Below are 19,960 nucleotides of genomic sequence, written 5' to 3'. Positions count from 1 at the left end.
TGTCATGTTTTCAGGATTTCATAGTCTTGCCCAGGTGATAATTGCATCGCCTGTGCGATACAAAGTAAATCGTGAAAGCATGACCTGTTGGTGGGCATTGAGGACTGGAGTTTGGGACCCCTGCTCTAGAGGAACGGAGCTCTCTTTGCCTCCTAGACCACAGATTTTCCTGGAATAGTTTGCAGACTCCATATACAGAGCCCCTAATTGCTAATGGAGCAGATACATCCCCTTAAGTGACCCCTTTTTGGAAACTACACTCCTTTCGGAATTTATCTGCAAGTGTAGTAGTGATTTGGACTCCATGGGTGTTTTCCAGAAACAAGCAGTAGGGGATGTTGCTAAGTGAAAAATGCAAATCTGCTGTTGCAGTGCCCAGGACATTATGCCCACCTCGTACTCATGGAGAGTTGCACCCATAAATTAAGTGGGCTCACATTGTTGCAGAAATGTCAAACATGCAGACACTAGTGTGGTTTAGGCACACTGGGGCTCAGAAGCGACGGGGGGCATTTGGATTTCGGAGCTCAGAATTTGCTGAATTTCTTTTGGGGGGGCAACCATGTTGCCTTTTTGGAACCTTTGTGCTACCAGTAATGTGGGACTTGTTTTTTTTTTTGTAGATTCAGTTGAAGCTTTTATTGGGAACAATTTACGTAACATTTGGGATCACATTTATCCGGCGTTCTATGCTGAGCACTTATGTCAGGGTTTTCTGTTATGATCTGGTGGCCTAGGAGCAGCATGAGACATACTCTGGAGAGGTGGTACCTGTACTGACCGCAGACCCTGAACTTAACACCACAACTAGAAGTAGCCGTGGAATGTACCTAACACTCCCTAGACATCTCGACACAGCCAGAGGACTAATTATTCCTAAAGATAGAAAAGGGAAAACTATCTTGCCTCAGAGAAAATCCCCAAAGTATAGACAGCCCCCCCACAAATATTGACTGTGAGAGGAGAGGGAAATAACACACGCAGACTGAAAACAGGATTTAGCAAAGGAGGCCACTCTAGCTAAATAGAAAGGATAGGACAGAGTACTATGCGGTCAGTATTAAAACACTAGAAAATATCCACCACAGAAAATACAAAAATCTCCACATCTAACTAAAGACATGGCGGGTATATCTGCATCTCCAGAGATACCAGCTTGGCTGAGCAAATCCTTATACAGACCAAGCTGGACAAGACAAAACATGGAAAAGCACTGAACGATCAGGCCCACAGCATGTGGACTGCAAAAAACAAAGCCAGAACTTATCTTTGATGAAATGAACAGCAAAGCAAGAGAGACCAGGCTGGGAAGTGAATCCTCCAGGAAACAATGGACAACTGGCACTGACAAAAGGGTAAAGCAAGACTAAATAGCCCAGTCAGAATTGCAATAAGTGGACACGCCTGATGAATGCTGCGATCCAAAGACAGCAGCGCTACCACTTATAACCACCGGAGGGAGCCCAAGAGCAGAATTCACAACAGTTTTCATCTAAATTTCCAAATGACGGGATTCAGATGAAACCTCCCAAGAGATCCATTTACTAGAGTGAGGCAGCAGAGTTACTCTGAACTCTGTCTGGCCTCTGTTTAGCGGAGTCCTTCTTTTCAGAGGTGCACAAAACTGTGGCCGACTGTTTATGCATGCCTAAAAAGACGGACACCTTTTGCCTTATAGGGATTCTTCCACCAGGGGTTCCATCTAAATTACGCATTTCAGAGAATTACATGGAAACACCTGTGTAAGCGCTCAGGATAAATGTGAGCTGAACCATACTGCAATCTTTGTGAGGCAGAATAAACAAATCAACACCAGGTAAATAATTGGTTTTATTTATTTTTTTATGTCTTTCCTCGTGCAGTGTAAGTGATTAATTGACTTCATTCTTTGGATCAGTTCGATTACTGCGATACCAGATTTATTTCTTTTTTTTAAGTTTTCCTGCTGTTACACGAAAACACTTTTTTTTTTGTAAAGACTAGTTTCTGCATAGCCATATTTTAAGAACTATAATGTCAGATTTCTGCTAAAAAAGTCATGTGAGGGCTTGTTTTTTACAGGACGAGTTGACTTTTTTATTGGTACAGATTTTGGGCTCATGACATTTTTTGATCACTTTCTATTCCAAATTTTGTAGCCAGAATGAACAAAAAACAGCATTTCAGGAATTGTTTCATTAGGGGGAGGTTACCGTATATATTCGAGTATAAGCGGACCCGACTATAAGCCGAGACCCCTAATTTTGCCACAAAAAAACTGGGAAAACTTATTGACTCGAGTATAAACCTAAGGTGGGAAATGCAGCAGCTACTGGTAAATTTCAAAAATAAAAATAGATACCAATAAAAGTAAAATTAATTGAGACATCAGTAGGTTAAATGTTTTTGAATATCCATATTGAATCAGGAGCCCCATATAATGCTCCATACAGTTCATGATGGGCCCCATAAGATGCTCCATACAAAAAATATGCCCCATATAATGCTGCACAAAGGTTAATGATGGCCCCATAAGATGCTCCATAGAATAATATGCCCCATATAATGCTCCATAAAGGTTGATGGCCCCATAAGATGCTCTGTAGAATAATATGCCCCATATGCTGCTCCATAAAGGTTGATGGTCCCATAAGATGCTCCATAGAATAATATGCCCCATATGCTGCTGCTGCGATTTAAAAAAAAAACAAAACACATGTTCACCTCTCGTTGCTGGGGGCCAGGTTTCGGTGTCCTGAGCAGGCTTGGACACCGGCGCGCCATGGGAGCCAGGTGCCGGAGACAGGCCTCTGGCACTTGCGATATTCACCTGTCCCCGTTCCGCCGCGGCGCGCCGCTGTGTCTTCCGGGTCTCTGCAGTGACTGTTCAGGCAGAGGGCGTGCAATAACCACGTAATCGCGCCCTCTCACCTGATCGTCACAGCCAAAGGACATGGAAGACACAGCGCGGTGGTGGACAGATGAATATCGCATGGCTCACCCTTCCCCATCATACTCACCCTCTCCTGGCGCTGTCTCTGCTCCTCAGATGGTCTCTGGCGCCTGCCGCTCTTCCTGTGTCACGTGGTACCGCTCATTAAAGTAATGAATATGCGCTCCACGCCTATGGGAGTGGAGTCGCGTCCATATTCATTCCTTTAGTGAGTGGTAGTACGTTACCGCTGAACACAGGAAGAGCTGCAGGCACCAGAGACCATCTGAGAAGCAGGGAAGTGCAGAGACTGTGCCGTAAGCTGGTGAGTATGATGTGACAGCCGCCGCTCCCCCGATGACCCCCTGTGTCATGAATCCCAATGGCTAGGGATAGCACAGGACAAGCAAGGTACAAATATATAACAGACGAGCTCTAGGGTGATGGAACCTGGGCTGACCGCTGCCCTACGCCTGACAAACGCAACTAGAGATAGCCAGGGAGCGTGCCTACGTTGGTTCTAGACGCCACGCACCAGCCTAAGAGCTAACTAGTACTGCAGAGAAAATAAAGACCTCACTTGCCTCCAGAGGAACGAACCCCAAAAGGTATAGTTGCCCCCCACATGTATTGACGGTGAAATGAGAGGAAGGCACACACATAGAGATGATATATATAGGTTTAGCAAATAGAGGCCCGCAGTAAACTAGAAAGCAGAACGATACAAAAGGGGTCTGAGCGGTCAGCAAAAAACCCTAATCAAAAAACCATCCTGAGATTACAAGAACCCATGTGCCAACTCATGGCACATGGGGAGAACCTCAGTCCACTAGAGCTACCAGCTAGCATAGAGACATAATAAGCAAGCTGGACAAAAAACCAAACAACTGAAAATCAGCACTTAGCTTATCCTGAAAGATCTGGGAGCAGGTAGGCAGGAACAAAACAGAGCACATCTGAATACATTGATAGCCGGCAAGGAAATGACAGAAAGGCCAGGTAAAATAGGAAACACCCAGCCTCTGATGGACAGGTGGAAACCAAAGGCCGCAACCCACCAAAGTCACCCAGTACCAGCAGTAACCACCAGAGGAAGCCCACAAACAGAATCCACAACAGTACCCCCCCCTTGAGGAGGGGTCACCGAACCCTCACGAGAACCCCCAGGGCGATCAGGGTGAGCTCTATGGAAGGCGCGGACCAAATCAGTCGCATGAACATCGGAGGCGACCACCCAGGAATTATCCTCCTGACCATAACCCTTCCACTTAACCAAATACTGGAGTTTGCGTCTGGAAACACGAGAATCCAAGATCTTCTCAACAACATACTCCAACTCTCCCTCCACCAGCACCGGAGCAGGAGGCTCAACCGAAGGAACAACGGGCACCTCATACCTCCGCAACAACGACCGATGGAACACATTATGAATAGCAAACGATGCTGGGAGATCCAAACGAAAAGATACAGGGTTAAGAATCTCCGAGATCCTATAAGGACCGATGAACCGAGGCTTGAACTTAGGAGAAGAGACCTTCATAGGGACAAAACAAGAAGACAACCACACCAAATCCCCAACAAGAAGTCGGGGACCCACGCGGCGACGGCGATTAGCAAACTGCTGAGTCTTCTCCTGAGAACTTCAAATTGTCCACCACCTGATTCCAAATTTGATGTAGCCTGTCCACCACCACGTCCACTCCAGGACAATCCGAAGACTCCACCTGACCAGAGGAAAAACGAGGATGAAACCCCGAATTACAAAAAAAAGGAGAGACCAACGTGGCAGAACTAGCCCGATTATTAAGAGCAAATTCGGCCAGTGGCAAAAAAGCAACCCAGTCATCTTGGTCAGCAGAAACAAAACACCTCAAATAAGTTTCCAAGGTCTGATTAGTTCGCTCCGTCTGGCCATTCGTCTGAGGATGGAATGCAGACGAGAAAGACAAATCAATGCCCATCTTGGCACAAAATGTCCGCCAAAATCTAGACACAAACTGGGATCCCCTGTCAGAAACGATATTCTCTGGAATCCCATGCAAACGAACCACGTTCTGAAAAAATAAAGGGACCAACTCAGAGGAGGAAGGCAACTTAGGCAAGGGCACCAAATGAACCATCTTAGAAAAGCGGTCACACACAACCCAGATAACGGACATTTTCTGTGAAACCGGGAGATCAGAAATAAAATCCATGGAAATGTGCGTCCAAGGCCTCTTCGGGATGGGCAAGGATAACAACAACCCACTGGCCCGAGAACAGCAAGGCTTAGCTCGAGCACACACTTCACAAGACTGCACAAAGGTACGCACATCCCTAGACAAGGAAGGCCACCAAAAAGACCTGGCCACCAAGTCTCTAGTACCAAATATTCCAGGATGACCAGCCAACACAGAAGAATGGACCTCGGAGATGACTCTACTGGTAAAATCATCCGGAACAAACAGTCTTTCTGGTGGACAACGATCCGGTTTATCCACCTGAAACTCCTGCAATGCACGTCGCAGGTCTGGGGATACGGCGGACAATATTACCCCATCCCTAAGGATACCAGTAGGCCCAGAATCTCCAGGAGAGTCAGGCACAAAACTCCTGGAAAGAGCATCTGCCTTCACATTCTTTGAACCTGGCAGGTATGAAACCACGAAATTGAAACGAGAAAAAAACGACCAACGAGCCTGTCTAGGATTCAAACGCCTGGCAGACTCAAGGTAAATGAGATTCTTGTGATCAGTCAAGACCACCACACGATGTTTAGCACCCTCAAGCCAATGACGCCACTCCTGAAATGCCCACTTCATGGCCAAAAGCTCCCGATTACCCACATCATAATTGCGCTCGGCGGGCGAGAATTTTCTAGAGAAGAATGCACATGGCTTCATCACCGAGCCATCAGAACTTCTCTGTGACAAAACCGCCCCCGCTCCAATCTCGGAAGCATCAACCTCAACCTGAAAAGGAAGTGAAACATCTGGTTGACACAACACAGGAGCAGAAGAAAACCGGCGCTTAAGTTCCTGAAAGGCCCCCACAGCCGCAGGAGACCAATTAGCAACATCAGCACCCTTTTTAGTCAAATCAGTCAAAGGTTTAACAATACTGGAAAAATTTGCAATGAACCGACGATAAAAATTAGCAAACCCCAAGAACTTCTGTAGGCTCTTAACAGATGTAGGTTGTGTCCAGTCACAAATTGCCTGAACCTTGACGGGATCCATCTCAATAGTAGAAGGAGAAAAAATGTACCCCAAAAAAGAAATCTTCTGGACTCCGAAGAGACACTTTGAGCCCTTCACAAACAGAGAATTGGCCCGCAGAACCTGAAACACCTTCCTGACCTGTAGAACATGAGACTCCCAGTCATCAGAAAACACCAAAATATCATCCAAATACACAATCATAAACTTATCCAGATATTCACGGAAAATATTGTGCATAAAGGACTGAAAGACTGACGGAGCATTGGAGAGTCCAAAAGGCATTACCAAATACTCAAAATGGCCCTCAGGCGTATTAAATGCGGTTTTCCACTCATCACCTTGTTTTATCCGCACCAGATTATACGCACCGCGAAGATCTATCTTAGTGAACCACCTAGCCCCCTTAATGCGAGCAAACAAGTCAGTCAATAATGGCAATGGATACTGATATTTGACTGTAATCTTATTCAGAAGGCGATAATCTATACAAGGCCTCAGGGAACCATCTTTTTTTGCCACGAAAAAAAAACCTGCTCCCAGAGGGGACGAAGATGGACGAATATGTCCCTTTTCCAAGGACTCCTTAATATAATTCCGCATAGCAGTATGCTCTGGCAGTGACAGATTAAATAAACGACCCTTAGGGAACTTACTGCCAGGAATCAATTCTATAGCACAGTCACAATCTCTATGAGGAGGGAGCGAATTGAGCTTAGGCTCCTCAAAAACATCCCTATAGTCAGACAAAAACTCAGGGATCTCAGAAGGAGTAGATGAAGCGATTGAAATCGGAGGTGCATGATCATGAACCCCCTGACATCCCCAGCTTAACACAGACATTGTTTTCCAGTCCAGGACAGGATTATGAGTTTGTAACCATGGCAGCCCCAGCACTAGTACATCATGTAAATTATACAGTACAAGGAAGCGAATCACCTCCTGATGAACGGGAGTCATGCGCATGGTCACTTGTGTCCAATACTGCGGTTTATTCATAGCCAATGGTGTAGAGTCAATTCCCTTCAGAGGAATAGGAACTTCCAGAGGCTCCAGACTAAAACCGCAGCGTTTAGCAAATGACCAATCCATAAGACTCAGGGCAGCGCCCGAATCCACATAGGCATCAACGGAAATGGAAGACAGTGAAAAAATCAGAGTCACAGACAAAATGAACTTAGGCTGCAGAGTACCAATGGCAAAAGATTTATCAAGCTTTTTTGTGCGTTTAGAGCATGCTGATATAACATGAGCTGAGTCACCACAATAAAAACACAATCCATTTTTCCGCCTATAATTTTGCCGTTCACTTCTGGACTGAATTCTATCACATTGCATAGTCTCAGGTGCCTGTTCAGAAGACACCGCCAACTGGTGCACGGGTTTGCGCTCCCGCAAACGCCGATCAATCTGTATGGCCATAGCCATAGACTCATTCAGACCTGTAGGCGTAGGGAACCCCACCATAATATCCTTAATGGCCTCAGAAAGACCATTTCTGAAGTTTGCAGCCAGGGCGCACTCATTCCACTGAGTAAGCACCGACCATTTCCGAAATTTTTGACAATATATTTCCGCTTCATCATGCCCCTGAGAGAGGGCTAACAAAGCCTTTTCAGCCTGAATCTCCAGGTTGGGTTCCTCATAGAGCAATCCCAATGCCAGAAAAAACGCATCCACACTGAGCAATGCAGGATCCCCTGGATCCAATGCAAATGCCCAATTCTGAGGGTCGCCCCGCAGGAAAGATATTACAATCCTGACCTGTTGAGCAGGGTCTCCAGAGGAGCGAGATTTTAAAGAAAGAAACAATTTACAATTGTTCCTGAAATTTAGGAAGGTAGATCTATCTCCAGAGAAGAACTCTGGAATAGGAATTCTAGGTTCAGACATGGGAGTGTGAACAACAAAATCCTGTATGTTTTGAACTTTTGCCGCGAGATTACTCAGGCTGGAAGCCAAACTCTGGACATCCATGTTAAACAGCTAAGATCAGAGCCATTCAAGGGTTAAGAGGAGGTAAGAAGCAGCTAGACAGCAATTAAGGGCTAGGCAGCAAAACTCTGAAGGGAAAAAAAAAAAAAAATTTCCCTTAAACACTTCTTATTCTCCTGCTTCCGTCCAAACAATTAACACTTTGCTGGCCGGCTATACTGTCATGAATCCCAATGGCTAGGGATAGCACAGGACAAGCAAGGTACAAATATATAACGGACGAGCTCTAGGGTGATGGAACCTGGGCTGACCGCTGCCCTACGCCTGGCAAACGCAACTAGAGATAGCCAGGGAGCGTGCCTACGTTGGTTCTAGACGCCACGCACCAGCCTAAGAGCTAACTAGTACTGCAGAGAAAATAAAGACCTCACTTGCCTCCAGAGGAACGAACCCCAAAAGGTATAGTTGCCCCCCACATGTATTGACGGTGAAATGAGAGGAAGGCACACACATAGAGATGATATATATAGGTTTAGCAAATAGAGGCCCGCAGTAAACTAGAAAGCAGAACGATACAAAAGGGGTCTGAGCGGTCAGCAAAAAACCCTAATCAAAAAACCATCCTGAGATTACAAGAACCCATGTGCCAACTCATGGCACATGGGGAGAACCTCAGTCCACTAGAGCTACCAGCTAGCATAGAGACATAATAAGCAAGCTGGACAAAAAACCAAACAACTGAAAATCAGCACTTAGCTTATCCTGAAAGATCTGGGAGCAGGTAGGCAGGAACAAAACAGAGCACATCTGAATACATTGATAGCCGGCAAGGAAATGACAGAAAGGCCAGGTAAAATAGGAAACACCCAGCCTCTGATGGACAGGTGGAAACCAAAGGCCGCAACCCACCAAAGTCACCCAGTACCAGCAGTAACCACCAGAGGGAGCCCACAAACAGAATCCACAACACCCCTGGGACACTGACTCGAGTATAAGCCGAGAGGGGTACGTTCAACCTAAAAAAGAAAATGATCTGAAAATCTCGGCTTATGCTCGAGTATATACTGTATGTCGTTCTGCATGTATTAAAATTCATAAGACTGCTTTATTCTTCTGGTCAGTACAGTTACAGCGATACCCAATTTATATAATTTTTTTTATGTTTGGTCACTTTTACGCCAAAAAAACTGTTTTATAGAAGAAATAATTTTTGCAACGCTTTATTCTGAGAGTTATAACTTTCTTTTTCTGCTGATTGAGCTGTATGTTGGCTTGTTTTTCGCGAGACAAGAAGAAGTTTTCAGCGGTACTATTTTTATTTACATTAATCTTTTTGATCGCATTTTATTCCACTTTTTGTTCAGTTGTATGATGAAAAAACGTAAACGTAATTGTTTTTTACTGTGGTTAACTGAAGGGGTTAACTAGTGGTATAGCTTTATAGGCCGAGTCGTTCCGGACGCAGCGATACTAAATACTGTATGTACTTTTTTTAATAAAAATATTTGTGTTGAATATATTTTTCATTTATTTTATTGTTTAAAACATATATTTTTACAAAAAAAATTTATATATATATTTTTTTACTTATTTCCACTATGGGACTTTCACAACTCTGATCGCAGTTAGGCTATGTGCACACATTTAGGATTTTTCACTTTTTTTCACGTTTTTTCGTCCGTTTCCCACAGGAAAAAATGCTAAAAAAGCATACATAAGCATCCAATCATTTTTAATGCATTCCGCAATTTTTGTGCACATACTGCGTTTTTTTCCGTGAAAAAAACGCATCGCGGTAAAAAAACGCAGCATGTTCATTCATTTTGCGGATTTTTCGCATTTTTGCTGCTATTTATTGCATGGGGAAGCTCCGGAAAAAAAACTTGAAAAACGCGAAAAAAACTCATGCGGATTTCCTGCGGAAAAAGTCCGGTTTTGTTCAGGAAAATTCTGCACATTTTCCTGAACGTGTGCACATAGCCTTATAAAGAATAGCAATGCAAGAGCAGTCAGTGCTGCACTGACAAAAGTTAATTAGGTCATGCAATGCGCATGATTTAACGAACTTGATAGCCCTGGTGATTCAGATGTTGACATGATGACATCAGGTCACCATTGCAACAATCGGCTCCTCAGGATTACGTTGTGGGTGCACGGATAGGAGGGCAGAGGATTAAGCTGATGGAAGTGGTGCAGGCACTGCTCCTGGCAGTGCCGGGTGTCAGATATCATGTCAGCTGAGCACCCAATAAATGCTGTGCACGCGCAGAATTGCTTGGATGTATCCATATGTCCAAGGTCGGGATGTACTTCACCCCAGAGCCTGGAAGAAATTATTAGCATAAGAAAAGAATATATGATTTCTCCACAGCAAGACTGGTAATATGAGGCAAACAGGTAGGACTAGTTTAATATTTCTATCACCTATATGCACGCATTAATAGATCATATACTTCCTAGGGGCGACAGATTCCCTTTACTGGTTGGCGAGATGTTCTTTTCCTGAAATTCTTTAACCTTTTTTCTCCACACATACATTTTTATCATTGTGGCCAAAGAGTTCTGTTTTAACCTCATCAGCCCACAGGACTTGTTTCCACAGTGCATCAGGCTTGATAAGATGTTCTTTTGAATATTTCTGACTCTGAATTTTATGATGAGCACGCAGGAGAGGTTTTCTTCTGATGACTTTTCCATGAAGGCTGTATTTGTGCAGATGTCTCTGAACAGTAGAACAATGTACCACAACTCCAGAGTCTGCTAAATGTTTCTGAATGTCTTTTGCAGTCAGTCTGGGGTTCTGATTTGTCTCTCTAGCAATTATACGAGCTGCTCTAACTGAAATTTTCCTTGGGCTTTCAGACCTTATCTTGACCTCCACTATTCCTGTTAACTGTCATTGTCTTTTCTTCCAAACTTTTGCATTGGCCATTTTCCTTTTTGTAATTTCTAAAATGGGGAAAATGACTATTTTTTTTATTTTTGCCTAAAATACAAAGAAATGTTTCGTCTTCAACATTAGTCCTTTTAGACATCATTTATTCTTCAACTTGCTTACCGGTTTACAATAACAGTAATTTTGAAAAGTGGTGCCCAAACTTTTACAAGCCACTGTACCAGGATGGAGATCATATACTCTATACCAGTATGAGGATCATATACATCAGAATGGGACAAGAATGGGCCACAGATGCACCAGGATGAGGGACTTTAGCACAGAATTGGGCAACATTACCCCATAACACATTTTTTGCTTCAATTTTTTTTTCCGACTATCCGCCTCTAAAACCTAGGTGCACACTCTCTCCTTCTCCATCAAAACCCTGTCATGGGCAGCCCAATCTCAAGACCTGAACCCCATTGAAAACCTCTGGAATGTAATCAATAAAATGATAGATGGTCACAAGCCATCAAACAAAGAAGAACTGCTTACATTTTTGCGCCAGAAGCAGTGTGAAAGACTGTTGGAAAGCATGCCAAGACGCATGAAAGCTGTGATTAAAAATCATGGTTATTCCGCAAAATATTGATTTCTGAACTCTTCCTTAGTTAAAGCATTAGTATTATTGTTTCTAAATTATTATGAACTTGTTTCTTTGCATTATTTGAGGTCTGAAAGCACTGTTGTTGTTTTTTTATTTTGACCATTTTTATTTGTCAGAAAAAAAAAGCAAAATTTATGGCTTGGAAATTCGGAGACCTGTTGTCAGAAGTTTATAGAATAACAAAGAATTTACATTTTACTCAAAAATATACCTATAAAGAGAAAAATCAGACAAATTGAACATTTTGCAGTGGTCTCTTAATTTTTGCCAGAGCTGTATATAACACACTGTGGTAGATCGTCTCACTCAGCTGCGCACAGGTAGACAAAGGAACACTGTCTCTTTAAGACTCTGACTGGTTTATTAGGAGTGGTACATCAGCCAGTGCAGAGTTGGCAAAAATAAACAGTCTTTCTGGCCTAAGGAAAAGTAAAAGCTAAAAGCACAGTCCTTGTTGTTGCAGGGATCCACCCATGCAGGAAAAAATAAACATCCACTGGTTCAGCTTCCTTGTCACAACACAAATCCCTGGATTTGCACTCTCCTGGCTTATTGAACACTGAATGCCTCAGAAGGCCAACTATTTAAACCCCAGACCACACCATGGGGTTGAAATAAGATGGACAACCTCCCAAAAGCTCTATGGTTGTTCACAAATAACCAGCCCTTAAAGTGGCCGATTAACCCCTCTCAACACATAGAAGTTTGCTCCATCACACTGGGTTTCAAATCACTGAAATTAATGGCCTCAGTGAAACTTATCTCCCTTCCAGCACTTTGCCAGTGTGTATCTATCGTATTTTTCAGACTATAAGATGCACCGGACCATAAGACTCACCTAGGTTTTAGGAAATTGAAAAAAAAAAATCTGGTATATAAATCTCCCCAATCCAGGTATTTATGGTCCCCACATCCCTATTCTGAAATGCATGACCCCCTCATCTTTATCCTGGTATGCATGGCCCCCATACCCATCCTGGTATGCATGGCTCCCTCATCCTTAGGCCGGGGTCACACTAGAGAGGAATACGGACGAGCGAGAGGCGCAAAAACAATGCATTTCAGACTCACCAATGTTTCTCTTTGGGGCAGCTCCCATCAGCCGTATATTTCTCGGCCATATTTTACGGGCTGAGAAAATCACAGCATGCTGCGTTTGGCGGATTTTTTGCGCAATACGCTGACAATGAAAGTCTATGGGGGCGAGAAAAATACGGATTGCACACGGACCATGCATTTGACTTGCGATGTTCTATAGAAAAGCCGGTAATTCAATGTGGTGTACAGTAAAATCACACTGACAGGTTAGAATAGCTAAAATAAATGTGTACACATAGAATAGGTGTATATATATGTGTGTGTATGTGTGTGTGTGTATATATATATATATATATATATATATATATATATATATATATATACAGTGTATATATATATATATATATATATATTTGTCATTGACACACATATGTATATAGTAGCTGAAGAGCCCGGCGTTGCCTGGGCATAGTAAATATCTGTGGTTAGTTATAGCACCGCACTTCTCTTATTTTCCCATCACGCCTCTCATTTAGCACCTCACCTCTCATTTTCCCATCACTCCTCTCATTTAGCACCTCACCTCTCATTTTCCCATCACGCCTTTCATTTTCCCACTCACATCTCATTTTCTCCCTCACACCTCTTATTTTCCCCCTCACTCCTCTCATTCCCCCCTCATTCCTCTCATTCCCCCCTAATACTTGTCTTTTCGACCACACATCTGTCATTTTCCAATCACTACACTATTTTCCCTCACTTCCCTCATTTTGCACTCAAACCTTTTCATTTTCACCTCACACCTCTCATTTTCCCCTCAGTATATACATGTTTGTCATCTCCCTTATATATAGTATACACCTGTATGTCATCTCCTGTATATAGTATATACCTGTATGTCATCTCTTCTGTATTTAGTATATACCTGTATGTCATCTCCTATATATAGTATATACCTGTATGTCATCTCCTGCATATAGTACCTGTATGTCATCTCCCCTGTATATAGTATATACCTATATAGTGTATGTACCTGCTGTATGTCATCGCCTTCTGTATATTGTATATACCTATATAGTATATACCTGTGTCATCTCCCTTGTAAATAGTATATACCTGCTGTATGTCATCTCCTGTATATTATATATACATATGTGTCATCTCCTCCTGTATATTGTATATACGTGTATGTCATCTCTTCTGTATATAGTATATACCTGTATGTCATCTCCTCTATAGTATATACCTGTGTCATCTCCCCTGTATATAGTATATACCTGCTGTATGACATCTCCTGTATATACCTATGTGTCATCTCTTTTATATAGTATGTACCTGTATGTCATCTCCTCCTGCATATAGTATATACCTGTGTCATCTCCTGTATATAGTATATACCTGTATGTCATCTCTTCCTATATATAGTATATACCTGTATGTCATCTCCTGTATATAGTATATACCTGTGTCATCTCCCCTGTATATAGTATGTACCTGTATGTCATCTCCTCCTGTATATAGTATATATCTGTGTGTCATCTCCTCCTGTATATAGTATATATCTGTGTGTCATCTCCTCCTGTATAAGATTAGTTTCACACTAGCGTTTAGCCGGGCTGCCGAGGGATGTGGACTTACTCCGTGAAGCTCCGCCCACTGCTGCACTTCTTCATTCAGCTCCACCTACGGCTGCATGCGGCGTGCGCACCCTGTCTTTAACATTGCAACTTGTTGCGTTCGGCGCATGTCGTCTCACCATCAAAACGACGTGTGTGGCGGCATCCGCATACAGCGGCATGGCCTGCGTACCCAATGTTAAAGATAGGGTGCGCATGCAGCCGTAGGCGGAGCTGAATGAAGAGGTGCGGCAGTGTGCAGGGCTTCACTGAGGAAATCCGCATCCCTCCTCAGCCCGGCTAAACGCTAGTGTGAAACTAGCCTTAGACCTTGTTCACACGTTATTTGGTCAGTATTTTTACCCCAGTATTTGTAAGCTAAATTGGCAGCCTGATAAATCCCTAGCCAACAAGTAGCCCTCCCCCCTGGCAGTATATATTAGCTCACACATACGCATAATAGACAGGTAATGTGACTGACAGCTGCCATATTTTACTATATGGTACATTTGTTGCTCTTGTAGTTTGTCTGCTTATTAATCAGATTTTTATTTTTGAAGGATAATACCAGACTTGTCAGTGTTTTAGGGCGAGTTTCATGTGTCAAGTTGTGTGTGAGTTTCGTGTGGCGACATGCGTGTAGCAACTTTTTGTGTGTCGAGTTGCTTGTGACAGGTTAGTGTAGCAAGTTGTGTGCAGCAAGTTTTGCGCGTGGCGAGTTCTATGTGTGGTGCGTTTTGAGTAGGTGCAAGTTTTGTGTGAGGCAACTTTTGCATGTGTTGCAACTTTTGTGCATGTGGCAATTTTTCCGCGTGTGCAAGTTTTGTGTGTGGCGAATTTTCCATGAGGTGAGTTTTGCGTGAGCCTAGTTTTGCATGTGGCGAGTTTTGCATGTGGCAAATTTTGCACGTGGCGAGTTTTGAGTGGCGACTTTTGTGTTTCGACTTTTATGTGGCGAGATTGGTGTATGTGTGGTGAAATGTGTGCTGAGGGTGGTATATATGTTCAAGCACGTGGTAGTGTGTGGCGCATTTTGTGTGTGTTCATATCCCCGTGTGTGGTGAGTATCCCATGTCGGGGCCCCACCTTAGCAACTGTACGATATATACTCTTTGGCGCCATCGCTCTCATTCTTTAAGTCCCCCTTGTTCACATCTGGCAGCTGTCAATTTGCCTCCAACACTTTTCCTTTGACCTTTTCCCCATTATGTAGATAGGGGCAAAATTGTTTGGTGAATTGGAACACGCGGGGTTAAAATTTTGCCTCACAACATAGCCTATGACACTCTCGTGGTCCAGACGTGTAACTGTGCAAAATTTTGTGGCTGTAGCTGCGACTGTGCAGATGTCAATTTCGGACATACACACACACACACATTCACACACATTCAGCTTTATATATTAGATATATAATTTCTGGCTTTTGCTATCTCCTTATCAAACTCAACAGGATATGGGACATGGTTTACATACAGTAAACCATTTCATATCCGTTAGATTTTTTACATATTCCTCACTAAAAATGTTAGAAGTATCTGTGTGTAAAATTTGGGAGCTCTAGGTGTTAAAATAAAGGGTTAAATCACGGAAAACATTGGCGTGGGCTCCCGCACAATTTTCTCTGCCACAGTGGGAAAGCCAGTAACTGAAGGCAGATATTAATAGCCTAGAGAGGGACCATGGTTATTGGCACCCCCTTGCTAAAAACACCTGCCCCCAGCCACCCCAGAAAAGGCACATCTGTAAGATACACCTAATCTGGCACTAAGCCACTCTCTTCCCACTCCCGAGTAGCGGTGGGATATGGGGTAATAAGGGGTTAATGTCACCTTGCTAATGTAAGGTGACATTAAACCAGGTTAATAATGGAGAGATGTCAATAAGATACCTATCCATTATTAATCAAATAGTAGTAAAGGGTTAAAAAAACACACATATTATGAATAAAGTATTTTAATGAAATAAATAAACACATGGGGTTTTAGTATCTTTGTTGAACTCTCAATCCAACTGACGATCCTCGATCTTCTGAAAAAAAAAAGGAAAAATTAAATAAAACAATATCCCATACCTGCCGCCGTACAGTCATGTCCCACGATGTAAATCCATCTGAACGGGTTAAATAATTTTACAACCAGGAGCCTGCTAATGCAGCCACCCCTGGCTGTAAAAACAGGGGAATGAATGGAATGCAGCTTTGTTGACTTGCGGTGCTGCGCCCCCTGGTGGCATACACTCATATGGATCCATGGGTTCAAATATTCGAGAAAACATATAAACAGTATATGTGTATATATATTATATATATATATATATATATATATATATATATATACTTAGAAAAAACGAGGCAGCACTCCTTCATTGCAGTGTTTAGACGTGCAGGATTTTAATCAACCCACTTGTCTGGGCAACGTTTCGGCTCAGACTGAGCCTTTTCTCAAGCCTTGAGAAAGGCTCAGCCGAAACGTCGCCCAGACAAGTGGGTTGATTAAAATCCTGCACGTCTAAACACTGCAATGAAGGAGTGCTGCCTCGTTTTTTCTAAGTGTATATATATATATATATATATATATATATATATATATATATATATATATATATATATATACATATATATATACTGTTTATATGTTTTCTCGAATATTTGAACCCATGGATCCATTCTATGTCCATTTTGCAAAGCGCCAAGAAAATCTCTCCGAACGGATGCCATACGGATGACACATGGATAATTTTTGGAGAAAAAAAATTGCATCCTCGCATTGAATACGAATTATTGTTCAGGAAATTTTCTGCGTATCTCGGCCGTAAAAAAATGACCATATTTTGGTACGTTAGGTGTGACCCCAGCCTTACACTGGAATGCATAGCCTTCTTATCCTCCTTGGTATGCATGGTCTCCTTATCCCTGTCCTGGTATGCATGGCCCCCTCATCCCTATCCTGGTATGCATGGTCTCCTCATGCCTGTCCTGGTATGCATGACCCCCTCATGCCTAGCCTGCCAGACATGGACCCCTCATCCCTATCCTTGTATGTATCTCCTCCTTATCCCTATCCTGGTATGCAGGGCCCCCATCTCCGTCCTGGTATGCATGGCCCCCTCATCCCTATCCTGGTATGACTGGCCCTCTCATCCCTATCCTGTTATGCATGGCCGCCATCTTGGTATGCATGGCACCCATCAGAAAAACATTGAAAAAAATTATAATTACCTTCCCTGCGCTCCCTCGCAGAGTCCTGTTCTGATGCCAGCAGCTGATTTGTGCTTGTAAATTAACCTGCCCAGTTCCAGCCTTGCTGAAGCATCCCCAGATCATCACCAATCCTCCACCAAATTTCACAGTGGGTGCAAGACACTGTGGCTTGTACGCTTCTCCAGGTCTCCTTCTAACCATTAGACGACCAGGTGTTGATCTGGGGATGCTTCAGCAAGGCTGGAATTGGGCAGGTTAATCTTTGCGAAGGACATATGAATCAAGCCGGATACAACGTTATCCTGGAAAAACAGTTGATTCCTTCTGCTCAGGCAATGTTCTCCAACTCTGAGGACTGGTTTTTCCAGCAGGACAATGCGCCATGCCACACAGCTAGGTCAATCAAGGTGTGGATGAAGGACCACCACATTAAATCCCTGTCATGGCCAGCCCAATCTCCAGACCTGAACCCCATTGAAAACCTCTGGAATGTAATCCAAAGGAAACAAACAGGGCTTTTCCACAAGAAGGGGAGGTGGAAGGACGAAACGCAAGGGCAGACCTCCAGCTCCCTGAGTTATGGAGCACAGACACGGAGCTTCATGCTAGTCTGATCACATGCAGCTCAGTCACAGTGCTGGCCTGGGCGCAGACCGCCAGACTGCTGCTCACTTTCCCTTGATGCACTGCATAATGGGAGAGTGACGTGAGCAGAGGAGCTTGGGAATTTCTCTGGAGGCGACTTCAGCTGAAGTTGGCTCATTTGAATGAGAGGCTAGTGCCAAGTAAGGGAGTTTTTCCCACTTGATATATGCCTTGTTTCCTAATTTTTTGTCAAATTGTAAAATGCATCTGCATTTAATTTAAATAATTAAAATTTTAGTGATAGGTTCTCTTTGAAGTTGGACCTTACCAGCCACCCCTTGCCAGGATAATTGTAAGGTACAGTGGGATCACACTGTGACACCAAGCTTGTGACATAAAGCAAGTGAGCATTTCTGCTACACACAGGCGATCTGATCATCGCCTGTTTGTAGGAGACCAGATCAAAGTACTGCAGCTGGAGACTATTGAAGCATTCAAGTAAAAAAAAGAAAGTTTTTAAAAAATTCAGTTCAAATCACCCCCTCATTCGCTCCATTCAAAATAAAACTATTAAAAAATGCACATATTTGATATTGTCGTGTTCAGAATCGCCCGATCCATCAATATAAAAAAAAATTAACCTGATCGCTAAACGGTGTAACGAGAAAAGTCAAAACGCCAAAATTACGTTTTTTTGGTATCCGCAACGTTGCATTCAAATGCAGTAATGGGCGATTAAAAGATCGTATCTGCACCAAAATGGTATCAATTAGAAACGTCAGCTCGACGCGCAAAAAATAAACCTCTCCCAACGCAAGATAACGCAAAATGGAGACGCTATGGGTATCGGAAAATTGCACCATTTTTTATTTTTTTTTATTTATTTTTTTTTAGAAACTTTGGCATTTTTTTTTCATCACTTAGATAAAAAAAATAACTTAGACATGTTTGGTGTCTCTGAAATCGTAATGACTTGGAGAATCATAATGGCAGGCCAGTAGTGATGAGTGAATATACTCGTTACTCGAGATTTTCTCCCCTATTTTTTAGTGCTCGGAGATCTAGTTTTCCTCACCTTAGCTAAATGATTTACATCTCTTAGCCAGCTTGATTACATATGGGGATTTCTTAGCAACTAGGCAACCCCCACATGTACTAATGTTGGCTAACAGATGTAAATCATTCAACTGCGGCAATGAAAGCTAAATCTCCAAGCACTAAAAAATACTCGGAGGACATCCAAGTGTGCTCGGGAAATCTCGGAGTAACGAGTATATTCCCTCCTCACTACAGGTCAGTTTTAGCCTTCAGTGAACATGGTAAAAAAAACAACTGTGTGATTGCACTATTTTTGCAATTTCACTTCATTTGGATTTTTTTCCTCGTTTTCCATTATACGACATGTTAAAACCAATGGTGTCTTTCAAAAGTACAACTCGTTTTACAAAAAATGAAGCCCTCACATTGCCATTTTGACCGAAAAATAAAAAAGTTATGACTTTGGGAGGAAGGGGAGCAAAAAAACGAAAATGCCAAAACTAAAATACCTCCAGGAGTTAAGGAGCTAATAACCAGCAAAGGCTAGGCAGACAGCTGTGGGCTAATAATAATAGCCTAGGAAGGGCCATTAATATTGTCCCCGCCTAGACTAAAATCATCAGCTTTCAGCTGCCCCAGAAATGGTGCCTCCATAAGATGCGCCAATTCTGGCACTTAGACTCGCTCTTCTCACTTGCCCTTGTGCAGTGGCAACTGGGGAGGTTGAGGTCACTTTTGTACTGACAGATTACATCTTGCCCAGGGGTTACTAATGGAGAGGCGTCTATACGACACCCCCATTACTAACTCCATAGAAGTATTGTACAAAAGAAACACAGAATAAAGTCCTTTATTTGAACAAATGACACAGACTCCTTTATTGACTCTAAATTAAA

General features: G+C 43.0%; 1 protein-coding gene across 1 annotated transcript in view; it reads left to right on the top strand.

Annotated features, from left to right (window-relative positions):
- TOPAZ1 (testis and ovary specific TOPAZ 1) overlaps window positions 1-19,960 on the top strand; it is a 353,700-nt gene that overhangs the window by 217,683 nt on the left and 116,057 nt on the right. The gene's annotated exons all lie outside the window — the stretch shown is intronic.

This window comes from Ranitomeya variabilis, chromosome 6, assembly GCF_051348905.1.
Source record: "Ranitomeya variabilis isolate aRanVar5 chromosome 6, aRanVar5.hap1, whole genome shotgun sequence".
NCBI lineage: Eukaryota > Metazoa > Chordata > Amphibia > Anura > Dendrobatidae > Ranitomeya > Ranitomeya variabilis.
This window is presented reverse-complemented; position numbering and strand designations above follow the sequence as displayed.